Source organism: Astatotilapia calliptera, chromosome 3 (genome assembly GCF_964374335.1).
Source record: "Astatotilapia calliptera chromosome 3, fAstCal68.1, whole genome shotgun sequence".
NCBI lineage: Eukaryota > Metazoa > Chordata > Actinopteri > Cichliformes > Cichlidae > Astatotilapia > Astatotilapia calliptera.
Window position 1 is genome coordinate 334,968 of NC_137424.1, and position 22,107 is coordinate 357,074.

A 22,107-nucleotide genomic window follows, 5' to 3' on the forward strand; every position below is an offset into this window, starting at 1 on the left:
ACACAGCTTTATCAGCTATTACATGTGACCAAAAGTGGTTCACGTGCATTGACCTGGCAAATGCATTCTTTTGTCTTCCTCTGCATGAGTCACTCAGAGACATTTTTTCATTCACATATAGAGACCAACAACTCAGATACACACGGTTGCCACAAGGCTTTGCACTTTCTCCAGGTATTTTCAATCAGGTGCTTAAAGAAGCCCTGTCGTCATGTAATTTGCCTGATGATTGTACATTAATACAATATGTTGATGATCTTCTCATTGCAGCCCCGTCAGCAGCGGATTGTACAGCGGCGTCGCTCGTTGTATTGAATAGGTTGGCAGAATGCGGCTTTAAAGTAAGTAAAGACAAGCTGCAGTTAGTTCGCCCTGAAGTGACCTTTTTGGACCGGGTAATCGCACACAAATCAGTGGGTTTGATGAACACACACAGAGACCAAATTCTGACACACCCAAAACCGCGGACTGTGAGAGAAATGCTTTCTTTTCTTGGTTTAACAGGTTACAGCAGGCAGTTCATTCCGGATTATGCAGGCAAAACTGCCCCTTTAAGGGGCCTAATGAAGCAAGTTGGCGTTCGAAACCTTAAGGCTGAGCTGCCTTGGACGCCTGAAGCCGAAGCCGCATTTATTAGGGTAAAACAGGATTTGTCAAGGGCCTCAGATTTAGCCACACCCAATTATGATGAGCCATTCTATTTGGATGTTTCTGAAACAAACTCAGTTGTAAATGGAGTGTTGTTTCAGAAAAAAAGGGGGGGGGGGTAGAGATGTGCTCATGTATGTAAGTGTAAAACTACATCCAACAGAAGCAAAGCATCCTACATGCACACAATATGCAGCAGGGGTCGCTAGAATTATCCAAAAAACAGCACATGTAGTGAGAGAACACCCACTAAAAATACTCACTACACATACCATAGTGGCATACGTGAATTCACAAGCATTTTGTATGTCACCACGGGCACAACAGAGACTGAGCAAAGTCTTAGAGGCCCCAAATTTGACATTTACACATGAAGGAATTAACATGGCAGATTTAATTGGTGTAGGGGAACCACATGACTGCGCCAAAAGAGCACAGATTGAGGAAAAGATTAGAGAGGACCTGAAGGCCGAACCCATACCGGGAGCTGAGGACTGGTTCACCGATGGATGTTGCCACCGAGACGAAGGAGGACTGAAAGCAGGGTATGCGGGGGTTTGCAGAGTAGAAGGAGATTATCAGGTCAGAGAGTCAGGAAGGATTGAGGGAAAGCAGTCGGCCCAGAGAGCTGAAGTGATAGCCCTAGCTCGAGCTTTGAGACTAGCCAAGAACAGGAGAGTGAACATCTACACCGATTCGGCATATGCGTTTGGAGCAGCGCATGTGGAGCTGCCTCAGTGGAAAAGAGCAGGATTCAGAACAGCAACCAATGCACCTATTTCCCACAAACATGAAATGGAGGAACTGGAAAAGGCCTTGGCTGACCCAGAGGAGGTGAGCATTATAAAATGCAAAGCTCACTCCCAAGGAACCAGCATGGTGGAAAAAGGAAACCAGAGAGCAGACGAAGCCGCAAAGGAGGCCGCAGGCTACAAAGGACGGAGACAAATGATACAGGTAACATCAGAAGAGGAGATATCTGTTGACCTGATTGAGGAAGTCAAACAGGCCCAGGAGGAGGCATCCCCAGAGGAAAAGGGGGTGTGGAAAAACAAAGGAGCCTGGCAGGATGGACATTTGTGGAGGGGGCCAGACGGGCGCCCCGTGCTGACAGCCAAAATGGCAGAACAGAAGGTGGATGAAGCCCACGGACTCGCCCACGTGGGGATAGCCCAGATGGAGAGAAACTTGTGTCATTGGTGGCATCCTGAGCTGCGAGGAATGATAAGGGAGAAGGCCAGGATGTGCTTAATCTGTGGGGCACACAATCCTAAGCCAGCAGTAAAACCGGAAGTGGGTAAGTTTCGGCCCCCTGAGAGGCCGGGAGAGGAGATTGTTATTGATTTCACTGATATGATTGATTCCGGGCCTGGCGGTGTAAGATATTTGTTAGTGTGTGTTGATGCTCTGACCGGCTGGCCAGAGGCCTGGGCTACAAAAAAGGAGGATGCTAAGACTGTCATTAAGTGTTTAATCAATCATTACATTCCCCGTCATGGGTTCCCGAAAAGAATTAGATCAGATAATGGAACCCATTTTAAAAATCAAGATTTGGAAAAAGTAGAAAAAATGTTGGGCGTCCAGCATAAATTTGGAACGGTCTATCATCCTCAGTCTCAGAGGAAAGTAGAAAGAATGAACCTAAATTTGAAAAACAAATTGGCAAAAATCTGCGCGCAAACAGGGCGAAATTGGGTCGCAGCCCTGCCGGTTGTGTTGATGACCATAAGATGTTCAGTTAATCAATCCACAGGTTTTACACCATACGAGCTGCAAACCGGGAGACAGTTTCCGGCACCTTGGACGGTGGGCTCGGTTGAACGGGACAAAAAGGGGAACCGGTCCCACGCAGACTACTGGAACGAGTTAAAGGCGCTTGTGTCCAGTTTCACAAAACAGGCGGCTGGTAAAGGGCCCACAGGAGAAGGAGAGGTCCCGGACGCGACAACAGTGTGGCTGAGAGTCATCAAACGCAAGTGGAAGGAGCCCCGCTGGACTGGTCCATATGAGGTATCGGCTCGGACGGCGACAGCGGTCCAACTGAAGGGGAAAGGCGACACCTGGTATCACTGGACGCAGTGCGCGGCCGCGCACGAGGGGTTGGTGGGGAAGGATCAATCTCCACCCAACACAGGTGAAATTGAGAGGCAGAATAAACCCTCACACCTGTGCAACGGGCCGACCGGTGGTCTACCCGGAAGGTCGAAGAAAGAAGAGCAGCCTAGGAGGAGATCACCGCACCAACGAAAAGGAGCGGTACCACACTGAACACCTAGAACAAGAGAGAGGCTCTGATAAAGGGCTTTGAACTTTTTACTACACCATAACATTCACATACCACCATGCCATCACAACAATTAGACACTGGTGATGAAAGAAGAGTTTCAAAAGCCATCACAATGTTCAAAATTATTATGAGTTTGATGTCAATTATGTTGCTAATCATGGCTATTTGTTTTTTGATTTGTTTGTTGCAGACCAACCCGGGAAACCAGTCTGAGCACGGAGGCCATGCCAGTCCGGCGTTGTTTGATACACCAATTACATCACGCGTGATCTATAGTGATTTAAAATCAGAATCAGAATACTGCGGGCAAGAGTGAAGCGCGAGGTCTCTGGTAAAAAGGATGAGTGTCTCAGCACATATGGTGGTTTAGAATTAGATTATGTTATTGGCCCCACAATTTCTTTTATGTTTGATGTGTGATGTTGTTAATTGTAGGGACGTCGGCAGTGACTGGAGGGGATATAATGTGTGGCTATGTTGGGATTATTCAGTGAGTACGCACTGCGAGAGGGGGAATCGTCCATATGACAGCTGGTGCCGTAATTGGGACCAGGTAAGGGGTTTCACTGGGCAAAATTGGGAACCGTTAGAACTAGGATCAGAAAACGAGCTTAAATTACAGAGGGATTTTAGCCCCTCTGGAAACGCGTTAACCTTATCATTGGGGAATTGGCATCGCAAACAATCTATGTATTTGGTTCTGGGGGTGGAAACAGCGGGGGTTGATCCAAAAGGGTTAATTAAAGTTAATTTCCTAGAAAAAACTAATCGCGTACCGTCAGGTAGAGAAGACATGACAACTCGTGTGATTGCCAGCCCCACCAGCTCTGTTGCATCTTTTACAGGGCAGGAGGGGAGCGGGTCGTCGGAAGCTACACCAGAGGAGCACGAACCAAGGGAGAGGCGAGTAGTGTCGGTGGACTACACCACCCTGAAACCTCAGGATTTGATTGAACGCGCTACCGGGTTCAGTGACAGTAACATCTGGCTGGACTGGATAGCCCAAAATGCTAGAGAACAAAAAGTGGCTAATTGTGTAGCTTGCGCTTCTGCAAGGCCGCGTTTATTTATAGAGCCTGCACCTCTGCATCCAGAGGATCAGTGGGGCTATGATTGTATGCTGCGGATGACCAGAGGAGCTGTGAATACGGGGAACTGCACTGTGTTGTCCAGTCTATTTCCTCCTATTGGCAAGCTCACGCAAGTAGGGCCGTTTATGCCCCGGAAAGATAATTATACGTGCTTTAAGTTTACCACAGATAAAGTTAAATATCGGTTGGGGGAAATTGACCCCAGTTGGTGTTCGGTCACCCAGACGGGGAGGACCACCAACAATGTGAGTGATGCAGCCACCCTAATTGGGACTTGGGCTAGGAGCGGGCTGTATTACTATTGCGGGCACAGGACTCTACTGGTCAGAGTTCCTCTTGGGAGCGTGGGGACGTGAGACTAGGAGCGCCACTTATGCTAATCGGAGATAAGGTAAAATCAATTCCCCCACACAATACGCGCACATTGGCAGCCAGGCGCAAAAGACACATTTTGAGGAAGAGAGGAATACATGACATAAATGTTTATGACCCTAGAATGAATTCCCCCACCTGGATCGACTCCATTGGAGTGCCCAGGGGGGTTCCAAATGAATTTAAACTTGTTGATCAAATAGCAGCCGGGTTTGAAAATATTCCAATAATTTCTGCTTTCTTTCCAGTGACCCCAAACAAGAACCTAGATAGGATCAATTATGTTCACTATAATGTACTGAGGCTCTCTAACCTCACCAGAGACGGCATGGAGGGGTTGGCGGAGCAGGTGGGTCCGACCTCGTTAATGGGAGTGCAGAATAGAATGGCCCTTGATATGTTGTTAGCGGAAAAAGGGGGCGTTTGTTCTATGTTTGCCGATCAGTGTTGCACCTTTATTCCAAATAACACTGCTCCAGATGGGTCGGTAACCAAGGCTCTGGAGGGCCTAAAGAGCCTTTCTGAAACTATGCATGATCACTCCGGTGTTGATAGTCCGTTGGAAGGCTGGCTGACCTCAGTGTTCGGACGGTGGAAGGGGGTTATCGCTTCGGTCATGTTTTCTTTTTCTGTTGTGGTGGGTATTATGGTTATTTGTTGTTGTCTCATCCTTTGTGCCAGAAGAATGTTCAAAAGTATGTCTGTGAGGGCAGTGGACCCTGGAGTCCTTACTCCAATGTCCATGATGCCAATGATGCATGTAGAACTGAATGTGTAGGCCAAGGGGGGAAACAACTGTTGGTGACCTCTGGATTCTCCAGAGGTCAACAGAGGGAATTGTAAAATAAGGAGGGGATGTTTTTCTCATTATCATTTAATATTTTAATATGGCATTATTAGTTCATTAGAAGTATATAACCAGCTTTGCATTAAACATAAATTGAAGTTTTTGACCTTACATTATTCTTTGCATTACAGTGATGGTGATAACTTTAGTTTGATCTTTTCTTACAGGTACCAGAATAATAACATGATTTTCCATTGCAGATGTAACCATGATCATTCCATACACATTGCAGTTTGTTGCTTATTCTAGAGTTGTGCTCAAGTTAATTAAAGGTTAAAAGCTACAGCCAGCGCGAGTCTGGCTGATCTATGGAGGGCGAAGGCTTTGAGCTTGGAAGGCCGCACGCGCTTACACAGCACTTGCGGACAATGTTATTCTTTGTGTTAAATAAAATTGTCAACATTGATTGTATTACACCTGTCACTACGCATGAAGGGGCGTTCTAATACCCTGATTTCATAAAACTATGATGATGTGTTTTTTGAGATGAGATCTGAGACTGTCTGCATACAGTGTCCATCTCCCACGTGTGTGATCATTAAATCATCGTTTGACTCAACCCGACCGGACCAGTGTTGTTATTGTGGGTTTTTCCTCTGGTGTCCATCCCCAATATTTTGAACCTTAACATTTCTCATACCAGAAAATGCAGCACTGAAAGTCACAGATGAGCAGGGTATAGAGGTGGATGAGGATGTCTTTCCTGAACTTGCAGGAGTCAAAGAGGTGTGTTTTGTCATCTATACAGCTGAAGGTAAGTAAATATATGCTCTGATAGATTTTGTGGGATTTGATTAGTACAGTTACTCCTAAATAAACATTTTTAATTTGTCTAATATCCTGTAGTAACAATCACAAAATGCTGCTTCATGGCTCAACAGTAAGTTGGATTTCTCACATGCATTTCAGACATCCTGGAAACAGAATCATCCAAGAAGCTGCGTGACTGCTCAGACTTAACACACTATGTGACACTCACACCTTGTGTGGTATGTAAATTGTATATTGGTTACATGGATGCATAAGTAAAATTGCCTTAATAAAATGCAAAATAACCATCTGTTCTCCTGGGAGAAAGTATAATTTAATCAAAGCATATAATTTACTGGCCCTATGTGCGTAAATGGTAACTTTGTTGTGGTTGATTTTTTTTATTGTATATGCCTTATATTGTAATATTTTTGTTTGTCACCCTCAGATTTGACTGTCCTGAAGCAACATTTGGACGAGCCCTCCTCTCCAAGTCTAACAGATACATTGTCTCTCAACCACCAGCAGTCAGAGCAGTGACACAAGTGATGCCGGACTTCAAATGGTTCAGCCTCTATTGGACAGCATTCATGCAAGAAATGTAGATACATTACTTAATAGACTTGTACTTGACGCTTTAGTTGTCATTACTTGAAAAAGCTTAAACACGAAGATAAAACAGACTAGAGAAAAATTATTTGATGTAGTATTTCATGTAGCTCATATGTATAATCCACAGATTGAAATCGTTGTTTGGGTTAAAATTGTCTCATTTTTTGGTAAATTTTTTTGTTCTTTGTATGAAATGTGTTTAGACAGTGGAACAGATTCTGACTTCCAAACCAGCAGGGGTGACTGTCATCCATGAGTATGAAAAAACTGGGAGTTTGAAAGATTCCACCAGGCGATTAATGGTGAACATCATTGTAGCTCACATGCGTGAAAAGGAAGGGTAAGAGGAATGATGTTTATTCTATTCATTTTTAAAACTGGCAAGGATCTTATCACAAAAACACTTCTGCTTTTGCAGGTGTTGCGGCTCAACCAAGCAATGGCCGCGGCAGGCTAAACATGAGGACACAGATGACGCGCAACAATAAACGCATAAAATACAGTTCTGTACCATTTGCTCCTTTTATTCCACATGCAACTGTCCAATATATAAATCAGCACATGGGATTAACTATTAAACAAATGCACAGACTGCACAAACAAATAACCGCAACTCACCAATAACTGCACTAACTACTAAGTCAAATTACAACTTGGTCTATGGCATCAATTAGTGCACAAATATACAAAAACCATCAAGTTCCAGTTAAAATACATCAAAATCATTCAAGCTGCGCTCAAGCTGCGGTCAACAGAAAGTTTTGCCTCATGCTCACCCTACCTTTCTGCTCATCAACATCAGGTGCTGTGAACAGGTGAGTGCAACCACATTTATCATCTACCACACCCGTGCACCAATACAGTGAGTCCATTTAAACCAACCCACTTAGTCAAAAAGGAACAACTCATATGGCTCCTACAGCAGGAGATCTGTAAGTAAAGCAACAAAGGAGTTTCATGCACTTGGAATCATGTCACTCTTCCCATCTTTGAAGGATCCGTACTCCAAAAAGTAATATGTGCGTTTGCTCTGCAACTGTAGTGTGTAATAATAATAAATCTCTCTCTCTCTCTCTCTCTCTCTCTCTCTCTCTGTGTGTGTCTCTCTCCCTACACATATATATATAAATATATATACACATTCTACAATGTATGCAATTTCTTTCTTTCTGTAGGAACATTTCTATGACATTTCTATGACATTGACAAACAAAGGTTTTCTTGAGTGGCATATCAAGACTGTGCAACGTCAATCCAAAGCCCCCACTGCATCACAGAACAGAGTGGAACTGAAAGGAGGGCCCACATCACGAAGGAAGTTTGGTTTCACTAATGATAAACAAACAAGAGATCAATGTATGGAAGCCATGTCTCTTCTTCATCACACCACTGACCAAGATATAGTCTTCCAGAAGATGAGAGAGACATTCTACTATCGTCAGCAGATACTCCATGACCCACAAGAATCAGCAAACATTCTTCAGATGTTTCCTCGTTTTTTGGACACTAAAGGACTGGTAGGTGAACAAATGGGAATCTGAAAAATACTTGACTTAAAAAAAATTCTTTTAATGGACATACTTCTCCTTTGTTAGATTTTGCAGGACTTTGCAGTGATGTTTGGAGTAGAGACTGCTTCCAGGTTCCTGGAAAAATGAATGAATGAATGAATGAATAGCACCTTAGGATTGCCTCTGCTCTTTGTAACCAAGTGTGAGAAATGGGCATCCCTCGCATCTCTGATCGCATTATTAAAAGAAGCTAAAAGGTCCATAAGATAGAGGAGGTGAACATTTAGATGAGTTTTCCTCCACCTGCACTCCGCTTTACGAAAATCACGTTTTAGACAACGAATACTGTCATTTAGCCAAGGAGGAGATTTGGAGGAAGAAACACTCCTCGTCTTAACCGGACAAATTTAATCTAAAATAGAAAGGCAATAATTATTAAAAAGACTGGTTGAGAAATCAACACCATTTTGAGGAGATAGCTGTAAGTTAAAAGCATCCACAAAATTCTCCGCTGTGGAGGAGTTAAAGATGCGAGAGCTAACCATCCGTCTAACGGGGAACAAAGGCTCATTAAAAGACAAGTTAAAAACAATAACATAGTGATCAGAAATAAAAATGTCCTCAGAGCAAATAAAATCAATATTTAAACCAAAGGAAAAAACAAGGTCCAGTGTGTGACCTTTGCTGTGTGTAGGACCGGACACATGCTGAGTCAAATGAAAAGAATCCATAATGTTCATAAAGTCTCTGGCGAATGGGTCGGAGTCATCATCAATGTGTATGTTAAAGTCCCCAACTATAAGCACCCTAGACAGCTTTATAGTAGCGGATAAGAAGTCGCTGAGTTCCGATAAAAATAACCTGTTACAGTATATCCAGGTGGACAATACACCACAGCACAGTAGAAAGGATCCTTGTTACCAATTTTAAGCAGCTGCAGCTCAAACGAACAAAAATGTCCAGTTTTCACGGCGCGGCAGGAGAAACGGTCCTGGAAAGCCACAGCAAGCCCACCACCCCGACCAGACAACCGTGGCTGGGTAATAAAAGTATAGCCATCCGGGCAGAGTTCAATAAGTGACGAGTAGTCTACATCCCGCTGCCGGGTCTCAGTCAAGAATAAAAAAATCCAGGTTTTTTAGTTAATATAAAATCATTCAACAAGAATGATTTATTAGACAGAGATCGAGCGTTAAAAAGTGCCATATTCAGTGAGCTAGAAGCCTCATTATTTGCAGAGGCTTGGGTTAAGGGACGTAAATACACAGGGTTCGAGCCGTCACGCTCGTAGAATCCACTCACCGAGGGAAGAAAAGGCCAGCCCGCAGAAGAGTCTGGATAAACCCTCCTAAGGTGGCAAGGTCTCAAAGAGCCGGGCCCAGCATATCCAAACAAGGCTGTGGAAAACAAGTCCCCTTCCATGGAGCTTTTCTGGACATAGGAGACAACGCACGCTCGACGTTGCTTACCAGCCAAACCACACCGCCAGTAAAGCCTGAGCTTTACCTGAATACCTCCTCTTCTCCCTCTCCTTCTCTGTGATTTAGAGGGACCACTGAAATCGCCTGACGAGGATCCAGCTAATGGAGGAGGGTGGAAAATGGCAGAGGACGACGAGACATTTTGTGGCATCATCATAGAGGATCGGATGGATAGCAAAGCCAGGCGATCATACACCAGGGCAGCAAATACATCATTAAAACTGAGTGAGAACAGTAGAGCAGAAGAAAACAACACAACAGTAGTAGAGCGCGACAAACTGCACCCGGCAGCGGCAGAGCCAAACACAGGCGCCATCATACTCAGAGTTCCTGAAGGCTCTGAAATGTCATATGGGTGTGATTCACAATGATATGTTGTGTCAGAGAGTTGCATTATTTCATTTGTTGGCTTAATGGAGACCTTATAGAGTCTTTTTCATGTTAACACTGCATTACAAGAAGTGCTTATTCTATAGTCATTTTGTTTTCTTTAATTCAGTTTTTTTCCCCCAATGTTAGGCCTATCTGACCACACAATGTCTCAACTGTTTAGCTGCCATAATTGTTGCTGTTTTAATGTTGAATGTTACACTATTACAGCTAGGGATGGGTATTGATAAGATTTTCATGATTCCGATTCCATTTTCGATTCTGTTTAACGATTCGATTCTCTTATCGATTCTTTTTAAGAAAGGAGAACACTAAGGTCGATTAGCTTAGAACTTTGTTTTATATCTTCTCTTTGAACAAGATAGAAATTTAGGAGTAACATGGCCTTACAAAACCAACAGTGAGATCTTAAGAGATCCACAGCCTATGGGTCTTCAATGGGGTGTCACAGGGTCCGCATTAAAGTACACTCTAAAAAGTGTATTTCAGCAGTAGTTGAAGTTACGTAAAGTTCAGAGTCAGTTTCATTAAGATTTCTGCTTTAGTGGAGCCAGTCTAAATTTGTGGAGTATATCAACTTGTTATTACGTGTTGTTCCCTCAGTACACATGTAACCTGCTATTCTCATTAGAGTCAACCTGCATCAATTAGGTTTCTCGTGACGCAGTGCGTCTGATGTCATGACGTCTCCGCCTTCTCCAGAATTTTCTACCTGCGGTTGAGAACAACAATTTGAGAGGCACTTGGCTGCAGGCAGGACCTCGTGAACAATTTGGTCAATAAGGTAACGAAGATATTACTTTTTCCATAGTCCTTGAAGGTAAGTCAAATGTAGAACACATATTTTAATATATTAGATATAAAAATATTCCAACTGTATTGTTAAGTTTGTTAAGTGTTTAGTAAACTGACCTGACCAAACCGCTATCATTCAGCCCTGCTAACATTAGCAAAATGTCAGACCTGTTGGTAGTTTGTGCTTGGACATGTAGGTTAAGTTCGTAGTTTGCCGGCGGTACTCTCTTGTTTTAATATCGTAACGCTAGCTTAAAGTTGTGTATTCATGCAGTGTGTCGTGTTGGCTTACTGTTAGTTATTCATTAGCATTAGCACATTATAGCGGCAAGCTGGGCCGCGGTTCTCTTCAGACTACGTTACTTCAGGCGCGCGCATTTATACACAAGTGGTTGTTCGCAGTATGCCTGTCGGCGCGAATAGTTCATGTGGTCACAGCCACGGGTGATGTAGGAGGTAAAGTTTAGCTGTGGTGGCTCCAGGAAGCATGCATTTACTGCCGCTTGCATTGCTTTCAATGTACATGACGTTAAGAAGGCGAGGAGAAAGGGTGCGTGCAGTGCTCGTACACGCATGGATCAGCCGTGTGAGAGGGAGATGGTGTGCGGCAGAAAATCAAAACTAGAAATCATAGAAGAAAGTATTACGCTATTGAACACAGAAAATACAGCCATCAGATTTCTTGTAGACCTAGCACACTTCTGGTCTGTGTCTGAATACATATATAAGTACATAGATGCAGATGAACACTGTAAACATGATGAAAGATCGACAGACTAACTCGAACATATCTTTAATCTTTAGGACTTTGCGTAGCGCTTCCTTTCCTTCCTGTCAACCTCTCCAGAGGGGTGTCTGCTGATGGCAGAAAGATTACATCACCTCTGGGTGGAACCCTGGACAGTGCCACAACCTTTGGCTTGGTGTCCAATGTGATGCCCCATCACCACCTTCTGACCTAACTTCTTCTCAGCTCTGTGACTACTTCAAGAGGGGCATTCCTGTGTGGAGGCATGCCAGGCAGCTCGTTTTACCTGTGAACTTGCGTACTTTCACTTCATCAACAACAAAGGTATGCAAGTTCAAAATAGTAATGTCTCATTTAAACTTAATTCAGTTTTACACTGAACAGGAATCGGCTTTATATATAAAACAATTGCAAAAAAAAAAAAAGTACCTATGGGCATTTGGGTTTTGTTTTTAAACTTTTGTTTTGAACTTATCCCTTTAAAATCTAATTAGAGAGGGCTGGCTACATTTGATGGATACATTTTGTGTTTAAATGATTTGCTTTGTGTTGGGCAATGTGGCAAAAAGCTGAGATGAGATCTAGTCTCATATCACCATATTGATATATTGTAATATTGCCCAACTCTCCCTCTGTGTTTTCTCAAATTATTTATATACACCCAGTAAAGCGTGTCTCTTTGTTTCTCCAGTGCTATGCTTCATGTGGAGATGCAAGGACTGTGGGACAACATTAACAAAAAGATCTGAATTGCTCAAACACTACAAACTGATTCATAGGCATTACGGACGAGGCCACTCATATCCATGCACTTATTTAAATTGTGCATGTAGGTTCAAGACTTGGAACGCCCTACTGAGCCATCTATCAAGAAATCACCCTGCCCAACAAGCAGTCTCCAAAGCTGCGTCCACATTCACTTGCCATATTTGTGGCCATAATCAACTCTCCACAGAAAGAGAATATTTTCAACATATCTATCAGCATCTTAAAAATAAGGAGACTGTAACATGTGTGTTCCAAAACTGTGAATATAAAACCAATGTCTATGAGAACTTCAAAAGTCATAAATACAGAAAACACTCTGGTACAGTGAACACATTTAAGCCTGGAATAAGTTCTGTTGATGAATCTTGTGCCAGTGTTGCCAGTGATAATTCAGATGTGGAAATTATAGAGAGTGATGTAAATTTAAATTCTGCTTTTGACAATGGGTATTCTGAAAACTTAGAGAAGGATATTGAGCTTAAAATTGCTTCAGTGCTCCTTAAGTTGGAACACATCTTTCTTGTGTCTAATGCAGCTGTAGATGAGCTTTTGCAGGAGTTAAACTATTTGATTGGTTCTGTTTCTGTGGCGATTACCCAAAAGACTATTAGCCAAGTATTACAAGACAACAGATGCCAATTTGACCAGTCAGTTGTTGAAAAGCTAGCCAGTGTAGAGACAAACCCTGTAAAAAAAGCAATTGGAGATAAAGGTCCACTTTCCAGTCCTTGGAGACGAAAAGCATACTTTAAGAGCCACTTTAAAGTAGTGGAACCAGTGGAATATATACTTGCCGAAAAAATAACAAGTCATTCCAATATATTTCAATTTTAAAGTCTTTGCAGCATATTCTTGACTGCCAGACAATCTTGGATCAGGCTGTTAATTTGAATACTGTAGATAATCAGCCTCAAAAAACTTCTGTGCACTACAAAACTATCTTCGATGGTGACTTCTTCCATGAAAATGGACTGTTGTCCAAGCAGGAAAGCATTTCATTGATATTATACATTGATGAATTCGAAATATGTAATCCCCTTGGTACATCACGGAGGAAGCATAAAATTTGTGGATTGTACTGGGTTTTGGGTAATTTGCCACCAGGCTGTAATTCTGCTTTAACCTCAATCTATTTGGTTGCTTTAATCAAAAGTAATGATCTGAAGTGCTATGGGTATGAGAAAGTGTTAAAACCTGTAATTAATGGTCTTGTAATTTTGGAACCGAGTGGGATATTTCTGTCAAAGTTTGGCAGAACAGTAAAAGGCACTGTTCAGTGTGTTGTTGCCGACAACCTTGGTGCACACAGTATTGCTGAATTCTTTGAAAATTTCTCAGGGACATACGTATGTAGATTTTGCACTGCAGAAACATCAGAGTTCCAGACTATTGAAGTCAGAAGTGAAGTCTTTACTTTAAGAACAAAAGACATTCATGCAGATCATTTACGAATTATTGAGGAAAACAAATGGCCCAGTTATTATGGTGTAAAATCAAAGTGTATTTTGTCAAAGCACCTCTCACATTTTGATGTTACCACTGGGTTTCCACCTGATGTTGTACATGATCTTTTTGAGGGAATTGTTCCTTTTGAACTTGCGCTTTGCCTCAATTTGTTAATCAAAAAAAAGTATTTCACATTATGTACATTGAATGAAGCAATATCATCTTTCAACTTTAAGTGGGCTGACAAAACAAATCGACCTCATCCTGTGGCTCTCAGTTTTGCATCCAAAAAAAGTGTAGGAGGGAATGCACACGAGAACTGGAGTCTTACCAGATTTTTGCCGTTATTCGTTGGGCAGAGTGTACCCTGTGAGGAGCCTGCTTGGCACATCTTAACAGACTTGAAGGACATTGTTGATCTTGTTGTCAGTCCTGTTCATACTGAGGACTCCATTGCATATCTTGGTTTTAAGATCTCCGAGCACAGAATCAAGTTTCAAGAGGTTTTCCCAGATGTTAATCTTAAACCAAAGCACCACTACTTGGAACATTATCCATACTTGATCCATAAGTTTGGGCCACTGGTTGCACTATGGACTATGTGATTCGAAGCAAAGCATAGTTTTTTTAAAAGATTTGCAAGGAACATCAGATGCTTCAAAAATGTACTTCTTTCCCTTTCACAGAGACATCAGTATCAGATTGCATATCATTTGCATGCAATTAGCTTTGCCAAACCCCCACTGGAAGTAACAGATGTTTCCACTGTTCACATTGATGTTCTTAACAAGGACATCTCAAATGCACTGAGACAGAAGTCTCCAGATATGGACAATGTGTGCTTGGCTAAAAGTGTAGCATATAATGGACTAATCTACAAGTGTGGGATGATCTTGATCCACGGCTCACTGGGAGGACTGCCAGAGTTTGGTGAAATCATCCAAATGGTGATACTGCAGGACAAACTAATCTTCATTCTGAAAAAGCTTAGCGGATGGTATATGGAACACTACAGAGCTTATGATTTCAAAACATCACCAAGCAAAGAAGTGGAACTTGTTGAGCCACAAGAACTGCATGATACCTACCCACTGGCAGACTACAAAATTAGAGGGATGCGTCTTGTCACCTTGAAAAGATATGTCCATGTTTAAAGGGTGAGGCCTCAAAATATGATAAAGTATTTTCTTAAGTGGGAAAACAAAACCCAGACCCACACAATACTAATGTGTTCTCAGAACATATTTATTTTATACTGCAAGCCAAAGTGGTGTGATGATGTCATTGGCAATTCATCAGTTATGTCATTTTTTTAATGCAGGTTGCTGGATTCCAGTCAGTGAATGCTAATCCTATGCTCTTCCCCCCTTCTGCTTCTCTTCTCTTTTTCTTCTTTCCTCTCCTTGTTGTCTCCTATATTCTCCTCACCTCCTCTCCTTCTCTCTTCTCTTCAATGTCTCCCATATTCTCGCCATCTCTCTTCTCCTCCCCTCTCCTCTTCATTTTCTCCTCCCCTTTCCTCCTCTCTTTGCCTTCTCTCTTTTCCTCTAGTTTGACATTAAATTCTCCTAATTGGAAATGTCACTGGTTTACATGTTGATCCTCACTAGCTGTGCTTGTGCTTTGTTCTCAGACCACCATGGCTGGTTCAACACCTGCAAGACTGAAGGTGATTTTAGGAGAGAACAACATTGAAAAGCTGACTCTTCCAAATGGCATCCCAGAGTCACTTGAAGACCTTCTCAGCACGATAAAGACTACCTTTGGGTTAAAAGGTAACTTCAGATTGCAATACATGGACCAAGACTTTGGCAACGACTTCTTCAATCTGAATTCTACCACCGAACTTCGGAATTTGGGGACAATCAAAGTGATCCACCAGCAAACAAATCCACCTTTGATCAGTGCCGATCAGTCCACTTCATCTCTGTCTCTTTCATTTGAGTCTGATGACGGTATTTCGGTGGCATCAAATGACACAATTATCCTCTCATCCCGTGAATCTATGTCATCTCGAACACAATAGTGGCCAGAAGACTTTGCAATTCCCCAATTTTCATATGATACAGAGCTACAGCTAGAGAGGGGGAATACTGAGTACCGTGTGAGCCAAAAAATGTTGACTTTAAGCGCCCGAATGCTGTCTGATATCCTGAAAAGAGTTGCAGAAGAAATTTACCGTTATAAGGCCTATCCAGAGGATGCACATTTCTGCGCAGCTGCAAAGGCCCTTATCAAAAAGCACCCATGTTTGAAAGAACCTGGATCATTCAATGGCTGCTACGGTTGGAAACAACGACTGAAGTACAAAATGGCAAACTACAGGACCCAGCTCAAATTACAGGGGTGTCCAGAGCTGTGTGTAAACTCACTGAAATCTAAAGCTACTACAGATGCTTTCCCTGCTAAAAAAGTGAAGAAGCCAAAACGTTCTGAAGCTAACTTTTATCCATCCTTTCCTACTGGTGAGACTCTGGACAGCATGGAAAAAGTGAGACTAGAACTTCTGACAGAGATCGGGATAAGGGACAATGAAAGGGTCATCGCAGACAAAATGGCTAACACGTTTGCCTACAGACGACATGAGGTGGTAAACCAAGAACCAAGCATTCAGGAACTGAAGGACAGATGGCCTGCACTCTTCAAACAGAAAGAGGTAAGAATGGAACTGAAGTGATCGAAGTCTGTATGCTTCGGGATTTATTGCAGTTAACTTTCATGAATCGGTCATAACTTGATGTGGTTGAGATTTTATAACACTGAACTTAATGAAAGAATTTACATTTTGAATTCCCATATATGTTATACTTTTTGGGATATAGACATTTTGGCATACAATCAGTTTCAGCATTTTGTTCCATAATACAATATCTACTGTCATTTGTGTTTTGTTTTTAGATAAATACAGAGTTCCAGAGGCTCATGGCTGTTCCTCTTGAGTGGAAGTTCATGGCCCAGTTAGACATGCACTCAAGTCAGCTGATCAAAGTCATACGTGCCAAAGGAGGAGCAACACGCCAAAAGATTGCGAACATCATGGACACATTGGACCAGGTAAATCTGTACCATCAAACAAGATACTTCGTAATGTTAAGGTTCAAAATATTGGGGATGGACACCAGAGGAAAAACCCACAATAACAACACTGGTCCGGTCGGGTTGAGTCAAACGATGATTTAATGATCACACACGTGGGAGATGGACACTGTATGCAGACAGTCTCAGATCTCTCTTAAAAGAACACATCATCATAGTTTTATGAAATCAGGGTATTAGAACGCCCCTCCATGCGTAGTGACAGGTGTAATACAATCAATGTTGACAATTTTATTTAACACAAAGAATAACATTGTCTCCTTCCCGAGGGCAGACGCTGACTGCCCCCGTCTCCTGGAACCGTCTGTACCCTGCTAAGACACAACATGGCAGCTACAAGGACTCTTTCATTTGTTAAGACCATCAGTGTGTATTGCTCTAAATCAAGTATATAATATTAAATGAATATTGCTGGATCAGCTACTTCTACTTAAAACATATTAAAACATGACTAAGCACAAAATCACCAAGAATAACATCTTATAAGTGCTGTGTAAGCGCGTGCGGCCTTCCAAGCTCAAAGCCTTCGCCCTCCATAGATCAGCCAGACTCGCACTGGCTGTAGCTTTTAACCTTTAATTAACTTGAGCACAACTCTAGAATAAGCAACAAACTGCAATGTGTATGGAATGATCATGGTTACATCTGCAATGGAAAATCATGTTATTATTCTGGTACCTGTAAGAAAAGATCAAACTAAAGTTATCACCATCACTGTAATGCAAAGAATAATGTAAGGTCAAAAACTTCAATTTATGTTTAATGCAAAGCTGGTTATATACTTCTAATGAACTAATAATGCCATATTAAAATATTAAATGATAATGAGAAAAACATCCCCTCCTTATTTTACAATTCCCTCTGTTGACCTCTGGAGAATCCAGAGGTCACCAACAGTTGTTTCCCCCCTTGGCCTACACATTCAGTTCTACATGCATCATTGGCATCATGGACATTGAAGTAAGGACTCCAGGGTCCACTGCCCTCACAGACATACTTTTGAACATTCTTCTGGCACAAGGGATGAGACAACAACAACAAATAACCATAATACCCACCACAACAGACAAAGAAAACATGACCGAAGTGATAACCCCCTTCCACCGTCCGAACACTGAGGTCAGCCAGCCTTCCAACGGACTATCAACACCGGAGTGATCATGCATAGTTTCAGAAAGGCTCTTTAGGCCCTTCAGAGTCTGCGTTACCGACACATCTGGAGCAGTCTTGTTTGGAATAAAATTACAACACTGATCGGCAAACATAGAACAAACGCCCCCTTTTTCCGCTAACAACATATCAAGGGCCATTCTATTCTGCACTCCCATTAACGAGGTCGGACCCACCTGCTCCGCCAACCCCTCCATGCCGTCTCTGGTGAGGTTAGAGAGCCTCAGTACATTATAGTGAACATAATTGATCCTATCTAGGTTCTTGTTTGGGGTCACTGGAAAGAAAGCAGAAATTATTGGAATATTTTCAAACCCGGCTGCTATTTGATCAACAAGTTTAAATTCATTTGGAACCCCCCTGGGCACTCCAATGGAGTCGATCCAGGTGGGGGAATTCATTCTAGGGTCATAAACATTTATGTCATGTATTCCTCTCTTCCTCAAAATGTGTCTTTTGCGCCTGGCTGCAAATGTGCGCGTATTGTGTGGGGGAATTGATTTTACCTTATCTCCGATTAGCATAAGTGGCGCTCCTAGTCTCACGTCCCCACGCTCCCAAGAGGAACTCTGACCAGTAGAGTCCTGTGCCCGCAATAGTAATACAGCCCGCTCCTAGCCCAAGTCCCAATTAGGGTGGCTGCATCACTCACATTGTTGGTGGTCCTCCCCGTCTGGGTGACCGAACACCAACTGGGGTCAATTTCCCCCAACCGATATTTAACTTTATCTGTGGTAAACTTAAAGCACGTATAATTATCTTTCCGGGGCATAAACGGCCCTACTTGCGTGAGCTTGCCAATAGGGGGAAATAGACTGGACAACACAGTGCAGTTCCCCGTATTCACAGCTCCTCTAGTCATCCGCAGCATACAATCATAGCCCCACTGATCCTCTGGATGCAGAGGTGCAGGCTCTATAAATAAACGCGACCTTGCAGAAGCGCAAGCTACACAATTAGCCACTTTTTGTTCTCTAGCATTTTGGGCTATCCAGTCCAGCCAGATATTACTGTCACTGAACCCGGTAGCGCGTTCAATCAAATCCTGAGGTTTCAGGGTGGTGTAGTCCACCGACACTACTCGCCTCTCCCTTGGTTCGTGCTCCTCTGGTGTAGCTTCCGACGACCCGCTCCCCTCCTGCCCTGTAAAAGATGCAACAGAGCTGGTGGGGCTGGCAATCACACGAGTTGTCATGTCTTCTCTACCTGACGGTACGCGATTAGTTTTTTCTAGGAAATTAACTTTAATTAACCCTTTTGGATCAACCCCCGCTGTTTCCACCCCCAGAACCAAATACATAGATTGTTTGCGATGCCAATTCCCCAATGATAAGGTTAATGCGTTTCCAGAGGGGCTAAAATCCCTCTGTAGTTTAAGCTCGTTTTCTGATCCTAGTTCTAACGGTTCCCAATTTTGCCCAGTTTAACCCCTTACCTGGTCCCAATTACGGCACCAGCTGTCATATGGACGATTTCCCCTCTCGCAGTGCGTACTCACTGAATAATCCCAACATAGCCACACATTATATCCCCTCCAGTCACTGCCGACGTCCCTACAATTAACAACATCACACATCAAACATAAAAGAAATTGTGGGGCCAATAACATAATCTAATTCTAAACCACCATATGTGCTGAGACACTCATCCTTTTTACCAGAGACCTCGCACTTCACTCTTGCCCGCAGTTTTAAATCACTATAGATCACGCGTGATGTAATTGGTGTATCAAACAACGCCGGACTGGCATGGCCTCCGTGCTCAGACTGGTTTCCCGGGTTGGTCTGCAACAAACAAATCAAAAAACAAGTAGCCATGATTAGCAACATAATTGACATCAAACTCATAATAATTTTGAACATTGTGATGGCTTTTGAAACTCTTCTTTCATCACCAGTGTCTAATTGTTGTGATGGCATGGTGGTATGTGAATGTTATGGTGTAGTAAAAAGTTCAAAGCCCTTTATCAGAGCCTCTCTCTTGTTCTAGGTGTTCAGTGTGGTACCGCTCCTTTTCGTTGGCGCGGTGATCTCCTCCTAGGCTGCTCTTCTTTCTTCGACCTTCCGGGTAGACCACCGGTCGGCCCGTTGCACAGGTGTGAGGGTTTATTCTGCCTCTCAATTTCACCTGTGTTGGGTGGAGATTGATCCTTCCCCACCAACCCCTCGTGCGCGGCCGCGCACTGCGTCCAGTGATACCAGGTGTCGCCTTTCCCCTTCAGTTGGACCGCTGTCGCCGTCCGAGCCGATACCTCATATGGACCAGTCCAGCGGGGCTCCTTCCACTTGCGTTTGATGACTCTCAGCCACACTGTTTTCGCGTCCGGGACCTCTCCTTCTCCTGTGGGCCCTTTACCAGCCGCCTGTTTTGTGAAACTGGACACAAGCGCCTTTAACTCGTTCCAGCAGTCTGCGTGGGACCGGTTCCCCTTTTTGTCCCGTTCAACCGAGCCCACCGTCCAAGGTGCCGGAAACTGTCTCCCGGTTTGCAGCTCGTATGGTGTAAAACCTGTGGATTGATTAACAGAACATCTTATGGTCATCAACGCAACCGGCAGGGCTGCGACCCAATTTCGCCCTGTTTGCGCTCAGACTTTCCCCTGAGACTGAGGATGATAGACTCTTCCAAATTTATGCTGGACGCCCAACATTTTTTCTACTTTTTCCAAATCTTGATTTTTAAAATGGGTTCCATTATCTGATCTAATTCTTTTTCGGGAACCAGAAGCATCAACACACACTAACAAATATCTTACACCGCCAGGCCCGGAATCAATCATATCAGTGAAATCAATAACCATCTCCTCTCCCGGCCTCCCAGGGGGCCGAAACTTACCCACTTCCGGTTTTACTGCTGGCTTAGGATTGTGTGCCCCACAGATTAAGCACATCCTGGCCTTCTCCCTTATCATTCCTCGCAGCTCAGGATGCCACCAATGACACAAGTTTCTCTCCATCTGGGCTATCCCCACGTGGGCGAGTCCGTGGGCTTCATCCACCTTCTGTTCTGCCATTTTGGCTGTCAGCACGGGGCGCCCGTCTGGCCCCCTCCACAAATGTCCATCCTGCCAGGCTCCTTTGTTTTTCCACACCCCCTTTTCCTCTGGGGATGCCTCCTCCTGGGCCTGTTTGACTTCCTCAATCAGGTCAACAGATATCTCCTCTTCTGATGTTACCTGTATCATTTGTCTCCGTCCTTTGTAGCCTGCGGCCTCCTTTGCGGCTTCGTCTGCTCTCTGGTTTCCTTTTTCCACCATGCTGGTTCCTTGGGAGTGAGCTTTGCATTTTATAATGCTCACCTCCTCTGGGTCAGCCAAGGCCTTTTCCAGTTCCTCCATTTCATGTTTGTGGGAAATAGGTGCATTGGTTGCTGTTCTGAATCCTGCTCTTTTCCACTGAGGCAGCTCCACATGCGCTGCTCCAAACGCATATGCCAAATCGGTGTAGATGTTCACTCTCCTGTTCTTGGCTAGTCTCAAAGCTCGAGCTAGGGCTATCACTTCAGCTCTCTGGGCCGACTGCTTTCCCTCAATCCTTCCTGACTCTCTGACCTGATAATCTCCTTCTACTCTGCAAACCACCGCATACCCTGCTTTCAGTCCTCCTTCGTCTCGGTGGCAACATCCATCGGTGAACCAGTCCTCAGCTCCCGGTATGGGTTCGGCCTTCAGGTCCTCTCTAATCTTTTCCTCAATCTGTGCTCTTTTGGCGCAGTCATGTGGTTCCCCTACACCAATTAAATCTGCCATGTTAATTCCTTCATGTGTAAATGTCAAATTTGGGGCCTCTAAGACTTTGCTCAGTCTCTGTTGTGCCCGTGGTGACATACAAAATGCTTGTGAATTCACGTATGCCACTATGGTATGTGTAGTGAGTATTTTTAGTGGGTGTTCTCTCACTACATGTGCTGTTTTTTGGATAATTCTAGCGACCCCTGCTGCATGTTGTGTGCATGTAGGATGCTTTGCTTCTGTTGGATGTAGTTTTACACTTACATACGTGAGCACATCTCTACCCCCCCCCCCCTTTTTTTCTGAAACAACACTCCATTTACAACTGAGTTTGTTTCAGAAACATCCAATTAGAATGGCTCATC

General features: G+C 43.5%; 1 long non-coding RNA gene across 1 annotated transcript in view; it reads left to right on the forward strand.

Annotated features, from left to right (window-relative positions):
• The window catches only part of LOC145426168 (uncharacterized), a 537,068-nt gene that overhangs the window by 180,084 nt on the left and 334,877 nt on the right, over window positions 1-22,107 (forward strand). The window lies entirely within an intron of this gene.